This window comes from Leuciscus leuciscus (assembly GCF_965113295.1).
Source record: "Leuciscus leuciscus genome assembly, chromosome: 8".
In the NCBI taxonomy this organism is placed as follows: Eukaryota; Metazoa; Chordata; class Actinopteri; order Cypriniformes; family Leuciscidae; genus Leuciscus; species Leuciscus leuciscus.
Genome location: NC_138732.1, coordinates 41177589 through 41199507, shown reverse-complemented (window position 1 = coordinate 41199507; position 21919 = coordinate 41177589). Strand labels below are relative to the sequence as shown.

At 40.7% G+C, this 21919-nt stretch overlaps 1 protein-coding gene and 1 long non-coding RNA gene across 2 annotated transcripts in view; both read left to right on the top strand.

The window, feature by feature from the left end:
• LOC309504976 (uncharacterized protein) overlaps window positions 1-21919 on the top strand; it is a 71700-nt gene that overhangs the window by 11834 nt on the left and 37947 nt on the right. The window lies entirely within an intron of this gene.
• On the top strand, window positions 43-448 carry LOC309505161. The gene is made up of 2 exons (XR_014208339.1): window positions 43-108; window positions 202-448. It is a non-coding gene; the product is annotated as an uncharacterized lncRNA (long non-coding RNA).

Genomic DNA, 21919 nt, shown 5'->3' with positions numbered 1-21919 from the left:
TTATATTTACCTTTTAAAATTTGTTTACATCTACCTTGTAAATAGGGTTGGGCATCGTTTTGATTTGAACGATTCTGATTCCGATTCCGATTCTTCATTTCGATTTCGGTTCTTTTCGATTCTCGATTCCGATTCTTTGAGGGGTGGAGTCAAAACCTGTCACAGGCTCATTTCACAGAGGAACATTTTATTTTGATTTAGTTTTAGTTTTGGGAGCTGCAGCCCACGTGGGAGAAAATTAGGAATGCCTCTGCACCAGACCAAAAAACAGATTTATGCAGAACTTGCACCCTGGTCTGGACTCTCTGGACATAACTAACTCAATGTATAAAAGCTCACTTTAAAACACCATTGATTTGTATCATATTCCGGTCGCGGTTTAAAATGGTTTTAAGTAAAAAAAAAAGATGTTGAAATATGTTATATTTAGCATTTTATATGCAGCTAATAGCTACCTTGCTTAGCACGTATACTATAAACATTCTCTATTCATTTAAAAAAAAATACCTCATATCACGTTGGTCCACGTGAGATGATTGACAGCTGTACAGCGAATGAGAGAGCGCTGATATCATAAACTGACGCGAATCATTTTACAAACATGTGATGATAAATCATTATTTCTCCAAATATGCGCACCATTGGATTAAGAGCCCTGGCGGATGCTGTTTATTGCATGTATGTGAACACAAATAAACCGGAGAAGACGTGAATGACGCTTTATGAGTGATGATTTCTATTCAAAATAAAAAACATTACAGATTAATTATTTTGCACTCGATCCTGGCAACGTTACTAACGTTGGTCACGCAGGGTTGCCTGAGGAGGACGAGACAGTGGACCAGCGCTCAGAGACAGTGGACATATGTCGAACACGCTACACTCCTTGTAAATTTTGTACACCATGCAGGCGTAACGTTAGGTGTTTAGTCATATTTGTAGTGCATCCGCCCGTGCAAGAAATAAGTTTGTCACATGTGTTGCACTCTGCCGACCCAGGCTTTTTTAAGGTGAAATAAAGCCACACTTTTGAGCGCCGCTTACCGTGCTCCATGCCTGCAACAGAACAAGCGGGCGCGGCAAGCACTTCCGGAAATCCAGTGGCCACTATGGAAACCAAAACTTGCGCGTTTGGAACCGATGATCGGAATCGAAAACAAATTTTCTAAACGATTCCAATGGCATCGTTATTTTTTAAACGGTTCTCAGTTGGAACCGGTTCTCGATGCCCAACCCTACTTGTAAATATATATTTTTTTATTAAAAAGGTTACAATTACAACAACAATTGAAGTGTAACCTTTCTTTGTAAAAACTAAAGTATACATTTTATCATACATATTTCAAAGTTAAGGATTCATTACTTCGAATATAGCCTACATTGACAAAACATACTATATTTAACATATTAGCAAAAATTGGCAAACAAAAGCTTATTTGAGGTGGCAGATATTTTACAGTAAAAATGTGTAATCTCTCCAAATCTAATCAACGAAATGTTGTCTTTCATTTGTCTGTAACATAGGTCTTTCGTTTTTATTATAAGGAATATAAATGTTAATTTGCAGTTTAATACGTTGCTTATACAAATACATTTTATTTCAACATATTTCAGTCGATTTTTACTCAGTATAGCAAAATACTGTAGTTTGCTAAAAGCAGATCATTCATTCACACACAGAAACGCAATTCAAATTTAAACCGTCTTTTTGCGAGTTGTGGTAAACAGCGCATCTCTGCCGTTCATTCATTCACACACAGAAACGCAATTTACTTGAGAATGAAAAAAAACTTACTACAGTATTCCATCCGTTGCTCCTCGAAATACCAGCACTTCTGAGGTACATTTTCCATTATTATTATTCCTCACAGCGCTGCGAAACAGTGTAAACAAGTACAATGATCTGAATAAACTTGATGTGTTTTCTCGAGCTGATATGTGGGCGTTCACAGTTTGTATGGAATCGTCTCAGTCATTTGCGTTTGAATAGCGCGCGCTCTCCGTGGGCAGGGCAGATTAAAACGTAATGAGCTGAGATGAGAACGACTGACATCTCTCTCTTTTCATAAAGATTACATAAACAGAGAATATTTTTTTTTATTATATAAATTACTTCATTTAAAAGAAGAGAATTCAAGCTTCATGCCTGTGTGTCTGTATGCCTGTTTGACTGAGTATTCACCGAGTTATTGTTCATTTTCGGACGCGTTTCAGAATGGACTTCACTGACAGAGAGAAGGCAGAACTCGCATCATGTTTATTTTTCTTTATTTGGCGAAAAGCACAACACTTTGTTTTTATTGTGAGTATACACAAAAATAATACACGTTTAACAGAATCGATTGATGTATGAAACTTGTTTGTAATATCAAAGTCAACAGAGCAAAATGAATCTCTTTTGAACTGATCAAAAAAAATCACCGCCGACCCCAGGGGGTTAATATTTGGTACAGTAGCCTTTGTTTCCAATTACAGAGGTCAAACGTTTCCTATAGTTTTTCACCAGGTTTGCACACACTGCAGGAGGGATTTTGGCCCACTCCTCCACACAGATCTTCTCTAGATCAGTCAGGTTTCTGGGCTGTCGCTGAGAAACACGGAGTTTGAGCTCCCTCCAAAGATTCTCTATTGGGTTTAGGTCTGGAGACTGGCTAGGCCACGCCAGAACCTTGATATGCTTCTTACAGAGCCACTCCTTGGTTATCCTGGCTGTGTGCTTCGGGTCATTGTCATGTTGGAAGACCCAGCCTCGACCCATCTTCAATGCTCTAACTGAGGGAAGGAGGTTGTTCCCCAAAATCTCGCAATACATGGCCCCGGTCATCCTCTCCTTAATACAGTGCAGTCGCCCTGTCCCATGTGCAGAAAAACACCCCCAAAGCATGATGCTACCACCCCCATGCTTCACAGTAGGGATGGTGTTCTTGGGATGGTACTCATCATTCTTCTTCTTCCAAACACGGTTAGTGGAATTATGACCAAAAAGTTCTATTTTGGTCTCATCTGACCACATGACTTTCTCCCATGACTCCTCTGGATCATCCAAATGGTCATTGGCAAACTTAAGACGGGCCTTGACATGTGCTGGTTTAAGCAGGGGAACCTTCCGTGCCATGCATGATTTCAAACCATGACGTCTTAGTGTATTACCAACAGTAACCTTGGAAACGGTGGTCCCAGCTCTTTTCAGGTCATTGACCAGCTCCTCCCGTGTAGTTCTGGGCTGATTTCTCACCTTTCTTAGGATCATTGAGACCCCACGAGGTGAGATCTTGCATGGAGCCCCAGTCCGAGGGAGATTGACAGTCATGTTTAGCTTATACCATTTTCTAATGGTTGCTCCAACAGTGGACCTTTTTCACCAAGCTGCTTGGCAATTTCCCCGTAGCCCTTTCCAGCCTTGTGGAGGTGTACAATTTTGTCTCTAGTGTCTTTGGACAGCTCTTTGGTCTTGGCCATGTTAGTAGTTGGATTCTTACTGATTGTATGGGGTGGAAAGGTGTCTTTATGCAGCTAATGACCTCAAACAGGTGCATCTAATTTAGGATAATAAATGGAGTGGAGGTGGACATTTTAAAGGCAGACTAACAGGTCTTTGAGGGTCAGAATTCTAGCTGATAGACAGGTGTTCAAATACTTATTTGCAGCTGTATCATACAAATAAATAGTTAAAAAATCATATATTGTGATTTCTGGATTATTTTTTTAGATTATGTCTCTCACAGTGGACATGCACCTACGATGACAATTTCAGACCCCTCCATGATTTCCAAGTGGGAGAACTTGCAAAATAGCAGGGTGTTCAAATAATTATTTTCCTCACTGTACCTTTCTGACCTTATACGACAACATGTTCCATCTAGGTCTCTTAGGTCGGCAGATTGTATGCTCTTGGCTGTTCCTAGAGTAAGGCTGAAACATAGGGGAGATCGGGCCTTTTCAGTTGCGGCCCCTAAACTATGGAATAATTTACCATTGTCTGTGAGGCTGGCCCCAACACCTTTCTGCTTTTAAATCTAGTCTTAAAACACATTTATTTTCCTTGGATTTTAGTTCAGTTTGAGAGCTGTGTGTTTTTGTCTTTTTGATGTCATTTTATTTTTGTTGTTGTTGATTCATGATTTGGGATGTACAGCACTTTGGTCAACTTCTGTTGTTTTAAATGTGGTCTAGAAATAAACTTGACTTTGACTTTGGCATTATTAGCAAACCTTAGGTTACTTGTGTAACCCTGGTTCTCTGTGAACAGTGCGATGTATCTCACTATACATCCCCAGGCATGATAGACTTTGGAAGCACCAATTACACCACAGCTCACAGTTACAATCACAGCTCATGATAAGGAGCCCACCCCCTCTCTATATATACAGCTATGAAACCCAAAACGGCATTCTAAGCACGCTCTTCCCCTGTGTTATGCGAGTAGGGAAGCTTGGTCAGATACCTTGCTCTGTTCCCAGAGAACCGGGGTTACGCAAGTGACCTAACGTTCTCTTTCAAGCAAACACTCGGTATATCTCTATGGAAATGATATAGCCAACTCCAGTAACGCATGCTTTCCAAAGTTGCCGAACAGACCCAGCAAGAAAGAAAGATAACCTTTCGATTCTCCAAAGAACCAACATTGAGAACTTCATGAGCCATATACCCCTTTTCCACCAACAAGGCAAGGCAAGGCAAGGCAAGTTTATTTATATAGCACATTTCATACACAATGGCAATTCAAAGTGCTTTACATAGAAGAAATTAAAATAATAAAAAGAAATAAGAATAATTAAAACAGTTTAGAAAAATAAAAAATAAAATACAGTACAAACAGTCGGACGAACATTGGCACAGTGCTCATTCAGTAAATGCATAGTTAAACAGATGTGTTTTGAGTCTGGATTTGAATGTGACTACAGTAGGAGCACATCTGATCTCCTCTGGAAGCTGGTTCCAGCTGCGGCTGGCATAATAGCTAAAAGCAGACTCGCCATGCTTAGAGTGAACCCTTGGTATTTCAAGCTGATATGATCCTAATGATCTGAGTGATCTGTTGGGTTTATATTCAGTGAGCATATCTGCAATGTATTGAGGTCCTAGGCCATTGAATGATTTATATACCAGTAATAATACTTTAAAATCAATCCTAAGTTTAACTGGGAGCCAGTGTAAAGACCTGAGGACTGGTGTGATATGTTCATATTTTCTGGTTCTGCTCAGAATCCTGGCGGCAGCGTTCTGTATGAGCTGCAACTGTCTTATGGTCTTTTTGGGAAGGCCAGTGAGGAGTCCATTACAATAATCCACCCTGCTGGTGATGAAAGCATGCACAAGTTTCTCTAAGTCTTGTCTGGAAACAAAGCATCTAATTCTTGCAATATTTTTCAGATGATAGTATGCTGATTTAGTTATTGCTTTGACATGACTACTGAAACTAAGCTCTGACTCTAGTGTCACACCAAGATTCCTGACTTGATTTTTGGTTGTTTGACCCCTAGAGTGAAGGTATGCGTTCACCTTGAGAACTTCATCTTTGTTTCCAAACGCAATGACTTCAGTTTTGTCTTTGTTTAACTGAAGAAAGTTTTGACACATCCAACTGTTGACTTCATCAATGCATTGGCACAGGGAGTCAATGGGGCTATAATCGTTGGGCGATAGGGCTAAGTAGAGCTGTGTGTCGTCTGCATAGCTGTGATAAGCAATTTGGTTCTTTCTCATTATTTGGCTCATTGGGAGCATATACAGGTTGAACAGGAGTGGCGCAAGAATTGAGCCTTGAGGGACTCCGCATGTCATGGATGTCCACTCAGACTTATGGTCTCCTATACTCACATAATAACCTCTCCCATCTAAGTATGACCTGAACCATTTTAGGACTATCCCAGAAAGCCCCACCCAGTTTTCCAGCCTGTCCAGAAGTATGTTGTGATCGACAGTGTCAAATGCAGCACTGAGGTCGAGTAGTACCAGCACTGATAATTTGCCTGAGTCAGTATTTAAGCGAATATCGTTTATTATCTTTATGAGCGCTGTCTCTGTGCTGTGGTGCGGTCGGAAACCAGATTGAAAATTGTCAAAGTATCCATTCGAGCATAAGAATTTGTTCAGCTGATTGAAGACAACTTTTTCAATGATCTTACCTATGAAAGGAAGATTTGAGATTGGTCTATAGTTGCTTAATATGGTCTTATCCAGATTGCTCTTTTTCAGGAGGGGCTTGACAACTGCAGTTTTTAGGGAGTTTGGAAAACTCCCAGAGAGAAGTGAAGCATTTACCACTTCTAGAAGATCTGCTTCTAAACTGTTTAACACACTTTTGAAAAACGATGTGGGAAGTGTGTCATTGGTTGATGTTTTAAGGTGCTGTACGGTTTCTTCCAAAATTTTGCCATCAATTTCTTTGAAATCAGACATAGTAACTACTTTCTCAGGTGGTTTGATCTGTCTGACCCCAGCGCAAGTCAAGGATGTGCTGATCACCTTTCTGATATTATTGATTTTCTCAGAGAAGAAAGAAGCAAACTCACGGCACTTGCTGTCTGAGAGCATTTCACTGGGAATCTGGCTTGGGGGGTTTGTCAGTCTCTCTACAGTAGCAAAAAGAGTGCGTGTGTTGTTTAAATTACTGTTTATAATATTTGAGAAGAAAGTCTGTCTAGCTTTGCCTAGTTCCATATTGAAAGCATGAAGGCTGTCTTTGTAGATGTTATAATGGACTACAAGTTTTGTCTTCCGCCACATGCGCTCTGCTTTTCTGCATTGTCTTTTCATATTTTGCACTGCTGTTGAGTTTCTCCAAGGTGCCTTTTGTCTGCCACTCTTCTTCCTGACTTTCACAGGAGCAATATCATCAATTACACCTTTAACTTTTGAGTTAAAAGAATCAAGGAGAAAATCAACAGAGTCTGCAGATATGCTTGGTGTTAAAGATATAGCCTTCATAAATAGTACACTAGTGTTCTCATTTAAGCATCTCTTCTTGACAGACACAGATCTAGCTTCAGTGGCAGGAGAGATCAATATATCAAAGAAAATACAGAAATGATCAGACAGTGCTACATCCTTAATAACAATCGATGAAATGTTTAGACCCTTACTGATAAGTAAATCTAAAGTGTGTCCATGATTGTGTGTGGGGCCATGTACATGCTGAGTCAGATCAAAAGTTTTTAAAACAGTTTTGATTTCTTTTGCCATATTGTTTTCTGCATTATCTATATGGATGTTAAAATCTCCAGCAATGGCAAAACAGTCAAACTCTGAGGTAATTGTTGATAACAGTTCTGTAAAGTCCTCAGCAAAGGCTGGAGAGTATTTTGGAGGCCTGTAAATAATGAAAAGTAAAATGCGTGGAGCACCTTTTAACACAATACCCAGATATTCGAAAGACAAGTAATTCCCAAATGATATTTGCTTACATTGATAGATATCTTTAAAAAGAGCAGCTAGACCCCCACCTCTCTTAACAGCTCTGCAGACACTCATAAAAGTAAAGTTAGGAGGGGATGTTTCATTGAGGATTGTTGCACTGAAGCTGTCTTCTAGCCAGGTTTCATTTAGAAGCATAAAATCCAGGTTGTTTGTGGTTATTAAGTCGTTGACTAGAAGTGATTTATTTTTAAGTGAGCGAATGTTTAAAAGAGCTAACTTAACAGACTTACTTTTCCCCACAGCAATATTAGTTTGACGTGTAATAGGCACCAGATTAGTTGGGTTTGCTGTACGGCTATTGAAGGCCTTAGACTTTCTATCATGTAATAGAACAGCAATAGAGAAAGATACAGGCACACTGGGTTCCCGCTTGTTTTGTAAACATTTGAGAAAGTTACTGTTATCAAAACGGGGACCCGACACATATCACTGAGAGCTGGTATCAGTTGTTTTTGGTTCACCTCGAGCAGATGGAGGAGGGTGTGGGCCCTGGCGTTGTGGCAGAGGCCGAAGAGCTCTCACAGAGGCAGGGGGAGGGTGAGCTGGGCCCGCAGGCTTTGGTGGTAGTGGTGCCTGTCTTTTTTTAGTTGGTATCTGGGGGCTTGCAGCAAAAGAGTGGGATAGTCTGGTTCCAGCATGCACCAGTTCTTCCATTTTCTGTGAGAAGCATAGTAGTGGCGTTGCAGGGGAGAGGGAGAAAGTGTCTGGTGAAAGGGGCTGTTGCTCTGGTGTTATAGGAGGCTGTAATATGCTGTCCTGGCTTCCCTGGCTGTTTTCCAGGAAGTCGTCCTTGGGTGCTGAATCTTCAAGCAGTTCTGATATGGCTGTCTGTGGTGAGCTCTGTGTGCAGGGCTCAGCTGAGATTGTGTCCGTGAGCAGAGGTTGTTGTGGCGGAGTGGTGTTATCATGTCCATTTTGCTGCTGAAGTGAAGTCCCGTGGTCATTCATACTGTGTCCAGGTGTGTGTGTGTGCCGTTCAGATTGAGTGGATTGGCACAAACCGCAGAAGGATGATTTAGGGAGAAGTAGATATTGTCCTTTAACACTCTTGAACCAAGTTTGTTTGGGTGATGGCCATCCCGATGAAACAGTTGTCGTTGACTCCAGAAAAGATTGAAATTGTCAAATTGTCAATCAACAAGAACCGGGTGCTGGTTCAGAGCTAGAGCTATTGCCAGTTCGGAGTTGGTTCGACTGACGAGCTTACTAAGAACCGGTTTGCGTTTCCACCGGCCAGAGAGCCACAACAGAGCTATATCTTACGTCACTGCATACGTATCATGTTGCCCAGCAACGCTAGTGCAGTAGCGCCAAACACAAACACACCAGACTTGTTCGAGATGCATCGGCTTCTCGCAGAACGATCAGCACATGAAATCAAAGCACTGCGAAAGCGATCAAAAAGCACAAGGAGTCGTATGATCTCCAAACACTCCCGCAGCTCTGATCGGTCCACGCTGCTCCGATGCATCTCGAACAAGGCATCAACAATAATAGACGTTGCGTTACTATGGATGCTCATGGGTTTGCGAAAATAAATCGGCATCCAAACACGGCGAATCCAACGCGTTCGTGCAGCTCGCCGTAACTTACATAGACGGATATTATAATCGAGCTGCTATTAGCTCGACTAGCTGCTATTTAAAAATGGCGGTCACAAGTTTCTATTCGTCTTGTTGGTCCCGGTAACCCCGCCCCCAGTCTCTGACGCAAGCGGTTCTTACTTGGCTCTGTTCTAGACCAGCAATGATTTGGTGCTACTTAAGAACCACTTTTCCTGGTTCGGAGCTGGTGCTTTGCGTGTGGAAAACCAAAGAACCGAATTGAAACTAGGCTCTGGCTCCGAACCAGCACCAGCTCTGCCTTGGTGGAAAAGGGGTAATAGAGGTTGCAGTGACATCCAGACAGTAAAATCTGACAAATGTATGAGGGGAAGTCCAGCTGCTCGATGGTGTTTTAAGCCCCCAATGGCTCCTTAGAGGCAGCTAACCCTACCCTCAACCTTAAACCTACCCATCCCCTCGCTGCCTGGAAGGCGCCGTTGGGGGCATAAAACACCAAACACCAGTCCGCTCGTAAGGGTGGAATTCCTGCAGAGGTTCAAGCTGCAAGACTGCCGAATGACTAAAAAAAAGTTGTCAGCAATATGGTAGAAAACTGTACATTTCATGTCTATTCCACCCACTGCCACTTATACCACTGACGGAAATAAGCGCAGTTACAATAGCTTAATATGTGGGAGAGCATTGCTATAGAGAGTGACAATATTGCATTGCAATATGTAGCACTTCAAAGTCAATATCAAATCAAAACTAGTTAGCACATTATTTGTAAATGAAAAGGTTTAATGACAAAATATGGTTATGGTTACACTTAAAATAGTTACAAAATAGATGTATGAGATGATGATAACTTATACCATTAATCTTACCCAGCATGTAAATGTTTCCTGAGAGAGAGAGAGAGAGAGAGAGAGAGAGAGAGAGAGTAAGAGAAAAGAGGATGTAAAGAGAGAGAGCCCCAAGAAAGGGATCCAGAGAAGAAGAGAGCCAGAGCATAAAAGAGACAGAGCAACAGTTTCAATCTTCTTTTATCCTTTCCCGACCATGTGACTAAAACCCAATTGTGAGACATTCAAACTGACCAATCAGATAATTACACTTCCCCCACCATACTAAAGGTGTGACAATTCATCGACCCCCAAAGTACACACATATTGGCCTACAGGCTTTGATCACTATCTGTGGGAACTCCAAATGGCCCTTGTGTTGGAAAGAGGGGGTAGAAAAACAGTCAAGCAAATGTCTTTGTTCGTTTCAAATATCTTGGATTATTTCAATTCTACAAGCTTGCCACTGCACAAATATCTCATACCGAAATCCTCTTGAACACTGCCCTGAGGTAGCCATACCCCTTGTACAATGAGCCCTTAAGCCCACTGGGGAATGAAGACCCATAGAAGTATAGGCCAATTCAATCGCCTCCACCATCCAGTGGGAAAGGCGCTGCGAGGAGATCGGCTTATGAGATCGGCCCATGAAACGAATTACTGATCATTCTTCCTGAATGATCGTGTCCTGTTTACATAATGCCGTAACGCTTGTACAGGACACAAAGTGTGCAATTTCTGCTCCTCTGAAGAAAATGGAGGGGGGTAAAAGTAGGGCTGGGTATCGAGTTCAATACTTTTTAGGCACCGACCGAATTGACTCGATACCATTGAGTATCAAAAAACGGCTTGTCGTTCGTACCAAATTTCAATACCTAAGGGGTCAATCTCGTCAATATCTGTGAGCCAATAATCATGAAGCATGATTGGCTGTGGCGAGGCATCAAGGAAAAACACTAGTTTACTCTGGGCGGTTACACCCAGAGACGTGGCTCACATGTGAGGCTGTACTATGTAAGCGTCCCAAACAACCCATGTAAAAGATGTGCTTTGTGACAATACACTTGAGAACTTGTGATTGTGCCCATCAGGCCACATTCTTTTGGTGGATGAGTATTCTGGACTGTCAGCAATCCACAGAACATTGTGTGTTGAGGGGAAGCTGAACTGGGCTGAACACAACTTAGAACCATTTGCCCGCCCAAATTCCACATCCTCCGCAGGTGGGGAAACAAATGTGGTGGAATCGGGAGAGGAATTTATCCCTGTCCCCTTAATGCTCCAGAGATTTAGCCACAGTGACCTCTCAGGGTGGTAAGAGGAACTAATAGGTTCAGTGGCTTTGGCCACATTCAAATAAATTGACATTGGATGGTTAGCAGACTTGGACTTTGCAGCCGCCGCAAATGACTGCTTTCCCCACACCTTTTGCAATCCTGGACTGGTGGAACAGGAGGACGTGGTGATCTCTTACACACTTATGTGACTGAGCGCATATAAGAAAATCATCCAGATAAGCAGATATTATAAGATAAGCAGATATTACCAGATAAGTCTGATATCTTTTCAGACTTCCTGGGCATCTTCATGATGGGCGTTTGATCATTACCTTGTCTATGTTTTTTTTTTTTTTTTCTCTGTACTGTTATTTGGGTTTAGTTATTGTGAACCACTTTGGGCAACAGCTGTTGCAATATAAAATGAAACTCTTCAGGCAAATAAAAATAAATAGAGACTTAAAGTATGAGATTTATTTGTTAAACAGGAAAAACATCCCATACATCAGTGGTAAAAATCAACACCGTTAACTGCATGCATGGCCACATTCTTTATGGCCAGGAGGACCCCCCTTAGGGCCAGGACATTGGCCATCAGGGTGAGTTTTTTGGCAGTTTTCAGCACATACTGCAGGCTTTGCTGGTTCGGCCACAGGCTTCACTGGATGACCCCCCTTAGGGCCAGAACATGGGGCATCAGGGTGAGTTTTTTGGCAGTTTTCGGCACACACCGCAGGCTTTGCCGGTTCAGCTGCAGGCTTCACTGCATGGATTCAGATAGTCAGCTTTAGTCAGTCCGTTTAACAACATTCAGTCTTAGATGTACAGCACAAAACACACAAAGCATGAACAGCAAGTTGTACAACTGAAATAACGAGAAGGCTGACTCAAACACTAATAGAACATAAATACCTGTAAATGGAGCCATACACTGACGTCCACATCCATTGCTGCAGCATTTCTCATGTTTCGGACAGTCACTATCATAGGAACACAACTCAGCACACTTTCCTCCTCCAGATTTTGTGCTTGGACACTGTCCTGGCTTTTCTGTGATAGAGACACATGACAGAAACATACAGTAATGAGACTTTCAGCATTCAGTGATATGAAAAAAGTGGTCAAAGATCAGAGTAGGTTTTACAAGAAAATACTAGTTCAGTCTTTCTACTTTATAGTTTCACATTTAGTTCAGTTTAATTAACAATGTCCTCCAGAGCAGTCTCGATCACAAGTACATCCTCCACAGCACGATCATCAGCTTTACCAGACACCACATGAGTGTTGTTGTAATAGTTTCAGTATTTATAAGTCAGGGGTTTCGCAGTGTGCGTCTCAAACTTGAAAATATTCATACATTTATCAGCTTCAAATCAAGTAGAAATACCATTTATAACTAACCTGACAATTAGTTTCAAAGACACAGAGTGCCATTACAACCTACCCCACTACTGGTGAGGTGTGTTATAGAAGCACAATGCAGAAAGAAGACATCCATCAATATGTTGTTCATAAGTTTACTATTACAACTAATTGTACTGTACATCATATTTTGAAAGGCGTTTATTTATGCATTTCTTCAGGTGGTGTAATGAAGCTAAAAGATCTTCTCACCTATGCCTCCAGCATGGTTTGTGCTCAAACATGCAGACAGACACAATAAAACAACACTCAACGAGCAGTACACTCGAGCTGTCATCTCACAATCAACTCTACTGGAAAACGCGCTGAATTAGTCAGTCAGTAGGAACAGCGAGGCACACAAAACTACACTGAAAACATGTGTTGCTGAATCCCTTAACATAAAGTGCTGTCCAAAGATTTATAGATCCAAGGAAGTCTGGGTAACTAGATTAATCTTGAAGACCTTCATTAGCTTGCTCAGGTGTGTTTGATTAGGTTTGGAGGAGTGGAGTACTGCGGTCACCCAGATGACATAATTAGAAGATTGAGTGTTTCTATGGCAACACTATCAATGACAAAATGGTCAGGTGGTACAGCGATCACATGGTACAAGTAGGAGCTCTCAGAAAATTCCACGTTTACAAGTTGTTGTTATGAATACACCTCTTACACCTAAACTCTACAGGAAGTGGATCTCTACTGGCATAAATCTGCGTAGAATATGAAGAGACACAGCATACACAGACACAGGGGCATGTCTAGAAATGGAAACTGAATTACAATTGCTGATTGACTTGCGATGCGGATCCAAGTAATTATGACTTACAACAATGTTTCAAGCAACTAGGAAATACAGCCATTCTTATATCAACGCCACTTTATATATATATATATATATATATATATATATATATATTGATGATGAACAGATAGAATTTAGGCTGAAACATTTTTTATTGAGTTAACAATAGGGGAATACAGAGCCATAAAAACACTGGAATCTATAAAACAGTGAAATCAAAATGTTGCATCTTGTATCAAAATCATACATCTAAAACATAAGCTATCTTTTTCAACAGCCTGTATGTCTTAACAACTTTATAATTGTCCTCTATTGAGGTTAGGGAATTGTGAAAGATCTTTAAGTCAGTGGAAAACTGTCTACCATTCGGTACAGTTGACGTACTTTGCTTTATGTATATTATATTTCCCAAATAAAATAAGAATTTAATTAAATTGTCAATTTCCAATAAACCGGTATCACATTCCATAAACAAGACCATAGATCTTGCACCTTGGAAACATATATGTTTCTGGATATATCTATCATAAACGGCAACACTTCTGTCATCTCTCAATAATATTTCATCTCATTCACTCCTGTCGTCATTATCTTAAAATCTGTAAATATGCACATTATTATGCATGGACACACATTAGACCTTGTTTTATCATGTGGTTTACAAATCTGTAATCTTGAAATTTGTGAAGCGTCTTTTTCTGATCACATGCCTGTATTATTTGAGATCTCTCTCCCTTATTCTAAACCGAGTAGAGCAGCTCGGCGATGTTGTGTTTCTCTTTCACGGCTGCACAGTTTTCTACTGTTTTTCAAAGTTTGGATGAAACTAATTGTATGCTCCCTTCCTGTTCTAATACCGAAGAGCTATCCTCACTGTTTGATTCTTCCTGCCAAAGTGTGTTAGACATTGTTGCACCTTTTAAAGTTATGCGTTCTAAGCCAAAAAGTGAACCATGGTTGAACGATACTACTCGTGCTGTCAGACGAGAATGCAGGAGAGCTGAACGACAGTGGAAGAAAAACAGATTACAGGTGTCTCTTGACATCTTAAAAGACACCTGGTATAAATACACCAAAACTGTAAAAACGGAGAAAACGAAATACCTTTCTGATATTATCTTGAAGAATTCTCACAAACCTCAAGCTCTTTTTAGTACAATTAATGCTGTACTAAATGGGCCTACCTCTCAACTGACTTGTTCTTACTCATCTCCAGATGTCTGTGAGAAGTTTTCAAAAAATGTTATAGGTAAGATAGAAAATATTAGAGCACATATTTTACCTTCCTCTGAGGACCCTTCTATTATTGTCACCCGCCCTGCTGTCTTTAACCAGTTTGAGCCTGTGTCCTTATCTTTTATATAAGATATAATTGATCAAATGAAATCATCCGCCTGTTTTACAGATGTTGTCCCTCCACGTTTTTTAAAACAAGTTTTTGAAACTATTGGGCCCAAAATTCTAGGAATTATAAATAGCAGTCTGACCACAGGTGTTGTACCACAGGGCTTTAAACATGCAGTAGTACAACCACTAATAAAAAAAAACAATCTTGACGCATCAGTTTTCTCCAATTACCGACCTATTTCTAAACTTCCATTTCTTTCGAAAATACTGGAGAAAGCTGTATGTATACAGTTGCAATCTTTTTTGGATTTACATGGAATTTTGGAGTTGTTTCAGTCTGGATTTAAAGCCCTTCATAGTACAGAAACTACACCCTTAAAAGTTTTTAACGACCTCTTATTGATTACAGACTCAGGAGATTCTGCTATTCTAATGCTGTTAGACCTCACAGCTGCATTTGATACTATTGATCATAATATTCTGATCTCTAGGTTGGACCACTGTGTTGGTATCAAAGGTATTGCTCTAGAGTGGTTTAGGTCATATCTCTCCGATAGGAAGTTTTCTGTTTGCCTTGGAGACTTTGTGTCCCAAATGGCACCTTTTCCTTGTGGAGTCCCCCAGGGGTCTATTCTTGGCCCGATGCTGTTTTCCCTGTACATCCTTCCTCTGGGGTCTATCCTGAGAAAGCATGGCATTTCGTTTCACTGTTATGCAGACGACACACAACTTTATCTGCCATTGAAACGAAATGATAACAGCTCTGTCAAATTATTGTTGGACTGCCTCGCAGACATTAAAGCCTGGATGGCTATGAATTTTTTACATTTTAATGAGAGTAAAACTGAAATTGTGATATTTGGCCCAAGTAGTAGCCATGTGGCCCCCAACACAGAATTGGGTTCCTTAATTCCGTGTGTTAAATCCTCCGTTAAAAATCTGGGAGTAATCATGGACGGTGATTTTAAACTTGAAAAGCAGATAAATTCTGTGGTTAAAGTCAGTTTTTTTCAGTTAAGGCTCTTATCTAAAGTGAAACCTTTTTTGTCATTTAAAGACTTTGAAAGAGTTATACATGTTTTTATCTCCTCTCGATTGAACTATTGTAATGCCATCTATTGCTGGTGTCAGCCAGGCATCTCTCTCACGCCTGCAGCTGGTGCAGAATGCTGCAGCTAGACTACTAAAAGTGGTACGTAAGCGTGACCACATTTCTCCCATACTGGCTTCCCTTCACTAGCTTCCAGTACGGTTTAGGATTGATTTTAAAATGTTAGTGTTTGCTTACAAATCCTTAAATGGTCTAGCCCCGATCTACCGTTCTGACCTTATACAACAACATGTTCCATCTAGGTCTCTTAGGTCGGCAGATTGTATGCTCTTGGCTGTTCCTAGAGTAAGGCTGAAACATAGGGGAGATCGGGCCTTTTCAGTTGCGGCCCCTAAACTATGGAATAATTTACCATTGTCTGTGAGGCTGGCCCCAACACCTATCTGCTTTTAAATCTAGTCTTAAAACACATTTATTTTCCTTGGCTTTTAGTTCAGTTTGAGAGCTGTGTTTTTGTCTTTTTGATGTCATTTTATTTTTGTTGTTGTTGATTCATGATTTGGGATGTACAGCACTTTGGTCAACTTCTGTTGTTTTAAATGTGGTCTAGAAATAAACTTGACTTTGACTTTGACATTATTAGCAAACCTTAGGTTACTTGTGTAACCCTGGTTCTCTGTGAACAGTGCGATGTATCTCACTATACATCCCCAGGCATGATAGACTTTGGAAGCACCAATTACACCACAGCTCACAGTTACAATCACAGCTCATGATAAGGAGCCCACCCCCTCTCTATATATACAGCTATGAAACCCAAAACGGCATTCTAAGCACGCTCTTCCCCTGTGTTAAGCGAGTAGGGAAGCTTGGTCAGATACCTTGCTCTGTTCCCAGAGAACCGGGGTTACGCAAGTGACCTAACGTTCTCTTTCAAGCAAACACTCGGTATATCTCTATGGAAATGATATAGCCAACTCCCGTAACGCATGCTTTCCAAAGTTGCCGAACAGACCCAGCAAGAAAGAAAGATAACCTTTCGATTCTCCAAAGGACCAACATTGAGAACTTCATGAGCCATATACCCCTTTTCCACCAACAAGAACCGGGTGCTGGTTCAGAGCTAGAGCTATTGCCAGTTCGGAGTTGGTTCGACTGACGAGCTTACTAAGAACCGGTTTGTGTTCCACCGGCCAGAGAGCCACAACAGAGCTATATCTTACGTCACTGCATACGTATCATGTTGCCCAGCAACGCTAGTGCGGTAGCGCCAAACACAAACACACCAGACTTGTTCGAGATGCATCGGCTTCTCGCAGAACGATCAGCACATGAAATCAAAGCACTGCGAAAGCGATCAAAAAGCACAAGGAGTCATATGATCTCCAAACACTCCCGCAGCTCTGATCGGTCCACGCTGCTCCGATGCATCTCGAACAAGGCATCAACAATAATAGACGTTGCATTACTATGGATGCTCATGGGTTTGCGAAAATAAATCGGCATCCAAACACGGCGAATCCAACGCGTTCGTGCAGCTCGCCGTAACTTACATAGACGGATATTATAATCGAGCTGCTATTAGCTCGACTAGCTGCTATTTAAAAATGGCGGTCACAAGTTTCTATTCGTCTTGTTGGTCCCGGTAACCCCGCCCCCAGTCTCTGACGCAAGCGGTTCTTACTTGGCTCTGTTCTAGACCAGCAATGATTTGGTGCTACTTAAGAACCACTTTTCCTGGTTCGGAGCTGGTGCTTTGCGTGTGGAAAACCAAAGAACCGAATTGAACCTAGGCTCTGGCTCTGAACCAGCACCAGCTCTGCCTTGGTGGAAAAGGGGTAATAGAGGTTGCAGTGACATCCAGACAGTAAAATCTGACAAATGTATGAGGGGAAGTCCAGCTGCTCGATGGTGTTTTATTTTTTATTTTATTTATATTTTTATTTTTTATTTATTCATTTATTTGACATGGACATTGCAATTAAACATAGTACAAAACAAGTTTGTAACTAATGCTATGCAAAAAGAGTTTATAGCTATTGCTAATTTTCAACTCCAGTCCATGGTTGGGCCTTTACACTACAACATTTTCTATTTCATCTTAAAAACATATCTACAGACACACCATATAAATCACTTACATACACAAACCAGCTATCTACAAATGGGTACATTCCTGTTTCGTTTTCATCCAAGACTTAACTCGAGAAGTGAACATTTTAAACTCAGTCATGGTTTTAAATTCAGTGGGTAATGAATTCCACAACTTTGCACTTTTATATGAAAAAGCAGACTGACCAAATGAAGTCTTACGGTACGGAACTATACAGTTGTTATTGATAGAACCTCTGGTGACTCTGTCTCTGCACAAATGAACTGAGTGGCTCAGGTGCTATATTATTGAGACATTTGAAAGTTAGTTTGAGAAAACATAAATCACTAAAGCTTTCAAAGCTTAACAATCTATACTTCTGGAGAATATTGCAATGATGGTAGCGAATTGGCTTCTTGTCCATAATCTTTATAGTTTGATTATATAATGACCTGATATGTTTAGTTGCTGCGAGCGTGGCCTGTGCCCAAGCTGTCATGCAGTATGATATATGAGAGAATATCATAGCGTGCATGTACAGGAGGGCGGCTTGCTTTGGAATATATTGTCTAATTAGTTTGAAACAGTTTAGGTTACTTTGTATAGTTTTTGAGATTTTCTTAAGATGTTTGTCAAATTTTAATTGGGGGTCAAGGATCAATCCAAGGTATTTAAAATCTGTTACCAATTTTATAGTTGTATCTTGCAAATTAATCAGAAAATTTTGTTCCACATCTTGTCTTTTAATAGAAAAACACATTGCTACAGTTTTAGTTGAATTTAGCACCAACTGATTTTGAATGAGCCATTTACTGACCTCAGCCATACAAGTGGTCAAAACCTCTGCTGACTGTTCCGGTGACTTAGCGGGTGCATAAAAAACAGCATCGTCCGCATAAAGTTGGCAATTTACATCTGGACAGATTTGTGGCAAATCATTTATAAAAAGACTAAACATCAAAGGTCCCAGCATAGAGCCCTGTGGTATACCCCTTTGAATGCGTAAGAGTGGTGACTTATCCTGACCAACTTTAACACACTGATGCCTGTCTTGAAGATAAGATGTGAACCAGCTAACTGTCTCGGCAGAAAAGTTAAAGGATGTCATCTTGGATAGTAGTAGGCTATGACTGACCGTTTCGAAAGCCTTTTTTAGATCTAAAAACACCGCTCCTACCACCTGACTCCTGTCCATGGACTGTTTTAGATTTTCAATCAAACAGCAGTTTGCAATTTCGGTTGAATAACCTGGTCTAAAACCAAACTGCTGTGGGTGGAGGAGCTGATTGGTTTCCAAGTGGTCAATCAATTGTGCAGCTACTACTTTCTCAAGTACTTTTGATAAAATAGGCAAAATGGATATAGGCCGATAATTGCACATACTGTCCAAACTTCCTGATTTGAATATTGGTATGATAACAGACTTTTTCCAATCTGAGGGAAATTTATACGTTCTTATTGACAGATTAACTAGATGTGTCAATGGTCTTATCAGGACACTGCTGTATTTTTTCAGAAAGCAACAATCAATATTAAAAATGTCATTTGATTTAGAATCAACTAATTTTGCAATAATTGATGTCACTTTTGTTTCATCAACTGTTTGGATGTAGAAACAATCTGCAGAAGCAGAAGGAGCTGGACGATTTAAGTTTTCAGTTGTTGAAAAATCTTTACACAAGTCTTCTACTGATTGCACAAAATATGAGTTAAATTCGTTTGCCATTATGGCAGCGTCATTTATATTTTTTCCATCCAGAGTAAGTCCCCGAATTCCTTTGTGTTTAGTTGTTTTATTAGTCAAGTTATTTAAGTATTTCCAGAGAGAATTATTGTTTCCCTTTGCATTTCCTATAAGTTTAGTATAATAAGATGCTTTTCGCTATCAATATTAAGCTTTGAGCTTAAAGATTTCTTTAGGGCCATATCTCTCATCTTCATTAACTTTTTCATGTTATTATTTAGCCACGGAAGGGTATTATTATTTAGTTTGTATTTCTTTTGCTTTCTAAAATTTTTCTATTAACCCTGAGATAGCTGCTGTCATAGAATTGCAACATTCATCCACATCCTCCATGGCCATAATTTGTTCCCAATTACAGTTCTTTAGTTCCCTTTCAAACTGCACAGTTTTGGATTTAGGGATAACTAATCTTATATTATTATTATTATTATTATTATTATCAAGTTTACCAAAATATTGCAGTCTCTTTTTAGTGAGTTTTCTAACTGTCAGGGTCATATTATGGTCTGAGAGTCCAGTTATCAGATTATAGGTCCTAGTAATACGCTCTGGTCTATTAGTAAAAGCCATGTCAATGAGTGTTTTTGTTTGCCGAGTAATCCTCGTAGGCCCTTTAATCATTTGTTCATAGTTAAATTTAGTCATTATAGTTTTTAATTTTAATCTACAAAGCTTATCAGACCAATTGATATTGAAATCACCATACCATATTGTCTCTCTATGAACCTCAAGCTGTTTCGCTGCCTTATTCAGCTCATCATAAAAAGACATATTATGAGAAGGTGGGTTATAGAGGACTACAATATTAAAGTTCATTGATGATGATAGAGTTACATTAAGAGCAAGGCATTCGAGGGGGGTGTTAAGTTCTACTACGTGACATTTAAATATATCTCTGATGTAGATTAACACACCTCCCCCCTTCCCAGAGTTTCTGTCCTTTCTGTAGCATTGATATCCAGAAACGTCAATCATATTTGTTAAAATATTATTGTGCAGCCAGGTTTCCGTCAAACAAATGTAGTCCAAGTTGGAGTCCAGGAGAAGTGCTAAGATCTGATCCCTTTTGGAGATTAGACTGCGGATGTTTAATTGTCCTCCTAGTATTCCTTTTGGTTTGCTCACAGTTTCCCAGAGCACTCGAGCATGATTGACCGTTTGAAAAAAAAGATGTTCTTTTTGCTTTTGCGTAGCACAACTGGCCATACTGGAGCGCGTTTGTAGCGTCTTGCACGCCCCTCCATTAGCACGCCTCGCACTGTTTACCGATTGAGAGTCATCCCGCGCGGTTCTACTTCCGTGTAAGACCGTAATCGGCGCGGTCTACATAATCTCAGAATCCGCGCATGAGTCTATCAAAGAGAATGACTCACCGGTCAGGCTGCGATCCGTTATACACAGGCGGCTAGGATCAATAGCGGTGCGTTCCTCGGCTTGACGCTGCTCCTGTAGTTCCTGGCTCAAAGCCAACAGCTGAGCGGTCCAGGGCTCTGCTCCGCGGGGCTCCAGTGTGTGCAGGGGCGGTGCCTCCACGTATCCACCAGCACCTAGCCCCACCTGCTCCACAGAGCTAGCAGAGCTAGCCTGCTTCTCCAGCGAGCTTGGGCCAGGATTTAGATGTATATCCCCAGCTAAAAGCATAAGCATCAGTAGTATTTTAGATGCCTGTGCTTTACCCTGCTGAGATGTTGCCTTGTTGCCCTTGTTGTCCTTACTCCTGTTGCTCTTCCACCAGAATGACGACCAAATGGAATACAGAGTGTTGTATCCATACCCAAACATATAGAGCTTAGTTTGTTTACCATAAAATAAGCCATCTGAGACACCCTCATAAGATGAAAACTTAGTACTCCAAACACAGGACAACAATAATAAAAGTGATAAAATACAAAGGGCTTGAGTGGAGCCCAACAAACCACCCCTGCCTTCGGCAGCCATCTTGAAATCCCCCAATGGCTCCTTAGAGGCAGCTAACCCTACCCTCAACCTTAAACCTACCCATCCCCTCGCTGCCTGGAAGGCGCCGTTGGGGGCATAAAACACCAAACACCAGTCCAGCTTGTAAGGGTGGAATTCCTGCAGAGGTTCAAGCTGCAAGACTGCCGAATGACTAAAAAAAGTTGTCAGCAATATGGTAGAAAACTGTACATTTCATGTCTATTCCACCCACTGCCACTTATACCACTGACGGAAATAAGCGCAGTTACAATAGCTTAATATGTGGGAGAGCATTGCTATAGAGAGTGACAATATTGCATTGCAATATGTAGCACTTCAAAGTCAATATCAAATCAAAACTAGTTAGCACATTATTTGTAAAAGAAAAGGTTTAATGACAAAATATGGTTATGGTTACACTTAAAATAGTTACAAAATAGATGTATGAGATGATGA